Source organism: Malus domestica, chromosome 05 (assembly GCF_042453785.1).
Source record: "Malus domestica chromosome 05, GDT2T_hap1".
NCBI classification, from domain to species: domain Eukaryota; kingdom Viridiplantae; phylum Streptophyta; class Magnoliopsida; order Rosales; family Rosaceae; genus Malus; species Malus domestica.
This window is the reverse complement of record NC_091665.1, coordinates 28,509,176-28,512,524: the sequence shown is the minus strand read 5'-3', so window position 1 is coordinate 28,512,524 and position 3,349 is coordinate 28,509,176. Positions and strand designations below refer to the sequence as shown.

At 36.0% G+C, this 3,349-nt stretch overlaps 1 long non-coding RNA gene across 1 annotated transcript; it reads right to left on the bottom strand.

The window, feature by feature from the left end:
- Positions 1 to 575: 575 nt before the first annotated feature.
- On the bottom strand, positions 576 to 1,571 carry LOC139195940 (uncharacterized). Its single transcript, XR_011581023.1, has 4 exons — positions 1,300 to 1,571; positions 1,065 to 1,128; positions 771 to 882; positions 576 to 661 (listed from the first exon to the last, which is right to left on the bottom strand). It is a non-coding gene; the product is annotated as an uncharacterized lncRNA (long non-coding RNA).
- Positions 1,572 to 3,349: the final 1,778 nt, after the last annotated feature.

Here is a 3,349-nt window from a genome sequence, read left to right as displayed (position 1 = left end):
ACACTCCAAATGTAAATTTCAAAGTTGTAATTTAAAATCATCATGCTAAGATAGGCAATCCAAGATAATGCTACTCTTTAGTTTGGATTTTAAGTCTTCAAATTCATTAACATTTCTGGAACGAATGAAATGATCTAGGACCATCATTCAAATAGAAACTCTTGGCCTTTCATTTGATTAGATAGTGCTCTAAATTAAAACCCAGCAATCAATTCGAAAGCCACTTAAAGTAAAATCTAAAGCAACCCACTCTAAATTTATAAGCCAACAATCCAACATTAATAACAAAAAAGAACGATGCAAAAAGCAGAACTCATACGAAAAGACATTGAACAATAGCTTAAATCCAAAGCAACAAAGAATAATCTAATAACAAAAACCAATAAAAAAGGAGAGAGTTTAGCGACTAACCTTGAAATATAATCTAGAAAAAAAAGAATTGAAATAATCAAATTCCAAACCAATCTCATAAATCTGCAATGGAGAAGAAAATATTAGAGATATTAACATAGATTTTTTGGAATGTATAGTTGAGAAAACTTTGTATAACTGAAGAAAAATGTGTACTTGATCTGTTTGTACTGCCCTATCCGGTGGATTCTATCTTATGGTTGCCTCTCAACAGCTAGGTTCCACCACGGGTCGATTAAGAAAACCTATTCTAAAATGCAACGTCTTTAAATCACTTAATCCCCTTCTGTATAACTTAATTCTCAATAATTTAGACATGAAAACACAATTTAAAAAATGTAACAGAAGACATTACTCACATGCGATGCAATTGTCAGGTGAAGAGCAACTCCTCTTTCAAGCTCATTAAGAACATGATGCAATCTGGATCCTCAGTAAATCTCTTGCAGACATAGTCATGCTTCCAAACAACTGAACACAATTGATACCAAATTGCAACAATTTCTTTAAATTAGTCACAATAATCTATTGATGCACAAATAGAAAATTGTTGTATATATTCAGTTTCACCTTTTGCAAGGAGTTGAAAAAACTGAAATGCATTGTACGAAGCAAATGAAACAGCTAAAAAGCAAACGAAATAACTAAGTTACCATTCTTTGTCTTAAGCAGCAAAACTCCCATTCTATCAGGGACCTTTCCACTTCTTCATATCCTCTGCAACAAAATAAACTATATCAACATCGAAGTGATACTCACCAATTGAAGTCCACATGATACAAAGCCTCAGCAAAAAAAGGGACAAAAAAGTAGTTAATAAGAAACAATTTTGCTGCTATATAAACTGATGTATTGACAATGGCATAGAATGCCTATAAAGCTACTTACAGCGCAACAAATTCCAATGCATATATATTGATGTTCTTGTCTTTGCAAGCAGCCAGCTTCTACTGACGCATTGAAGTTTCGATAAATATTATCTGTTCCAACAATTGAATCGAAGCCTCCTTCCAAAAATCCTAATCGCAAAACCAAGAATCGCAATCAAAACAAATGATACAAACACATACGCAGAGATATATACGTATATGTACTTAGCTACTGTACAAACTCTTTTTTCATAACCTTGACATCAAAGTAAACCTTCGTTCTACACTTCAACCGCCTCATTATTTCTTCATGCAACTGCAAGTGTTCGAACGAATCTGTAGAATAAAGTGAAAGAGTAAAATAATAGATTATCATGGCAAGAACTAAAGAAATTCATCCATATTGGCTTATTCAATCGCATCACTCCCCTTTTCCCTACTAAATAAAAAAGAGGTCAGTGATTCAATACAAATATATTCACAAAAATAAAAAAATTCTAAGATTTTCCTGAAGGGATATCCCATAATTTAAATTCACACTAAAACCATTTCCTAATTGTCTTAATTGGAGCGAACCCAGTAACAAAGTAACGAAAAAAAAAATGAAAAACTTATTCTCAACATCTAAACAGCTCAAAGCCCAGAACAAAAAAAAAAAAGAAAAAGAAAAAAAGAATACCTTTGCGAGTATGGAGCTCTTTTCTTACACGTGTTACATATTGGTGCTGCACCTTAATCCGTCGTGTTTCCGTCGTTAATAATCGAAGGTGGAGCTACTGGTTTGGATGAAGAAGAAGAAGATGAGGATCCGAGCCTACAAACAAAATCACAAAAAGCAAACTTAAACACAAAACCCAACTGCAAATCCTAAACCACCAAAAAAAAAAAAAAAAAAATTCAAAACACCCATACTGAGAAAGGCGGAAAAAACTGACCAGTAAACGCTAACTTTTCTGGGTAAAAAATTGAATCGATTCGAATGAAAAATCGAAAAAAAGTTCTAGCTGCAGAGTGCTTTTTCCGGCAAGAGAACACCGTTGTTGATAATTTATGAGAGAGACGGCAAGGTTGAAGAGCGAGACTGTGAACACGAAAATTTCCTGAAACGAAAGCGACAAGAACAACGTGCACAAACAAATATTTGTATTTGATGATTTTGGGTTACAATCTTTCTTAAATTTGATCCTCTGATTCAATCTCCGTAAGGTGTTGATTTGTGGATGTGCGATTGATCCAAAGGGCCGTTGGGCTTGATCTAAGGATGAACGTTCTTCAAGGGTCGTGGACTTGATCTTGAAGGTGGATTTGAGCGGATCTTCAAAGGGGTTTTTGGGCTTGATCTTTGAAGAACAGTGATGAACGGATCTCTAAGGGCTTTTGGGCTTGATCTTGAAGAACGGTTGGACGTGTGGATTTGTTGATGTTGTTGATCCAAGGGGCCGTCGGGGCTTGATCTTAGAAGAACGATGAACGAAGAACGAAGAACACTTTCTTCAAGGGCCGTCGGGGCTTGATCTTGAATTTGGTGGAAGTTCTTCAAGGGGCCGTCGGGGCTTGATCTTGAAGGTGGATGATTGTTGATCCAAGGGGCCGTCGGGGCTTGATCTTGAAGGAAGATTTGATGAAGAACGAAAATGGCTTTCTTGATCCTTCGGGATTTGCTTGAGAGCTTCGGAGTTTCAGAGCTTCAGAGCTTCAAGGTGTAATATGAATTCCTCCCCCAAATGAATGAAATTGGCTTCTATTTATAGAATTTTCCAAGGCCTAATTTTGAATATAATATTCCAGATGAAATAAGTCGTTTCTGCCAGGTGTTGACACGTGTCCTGTTTGATGACTTTTCTGATGATTCTCGATTTTTTGTTTAGACACACGCTACGTGTAAAATTTATGTAATACATGAGCGCTGAAACTTTGATTTATCGGTCAACATTTATTTACCGAAATTTCGATGTCTACAAATGCCCCCACTTCAAGGCGCGTCGTATACATGTGCTTGTCATGTGTAGGAGATGTGTTTTGAAGTCCCTTATTGTAGATGTCGATCCAAGGGCCGTTGGGGCTTGATC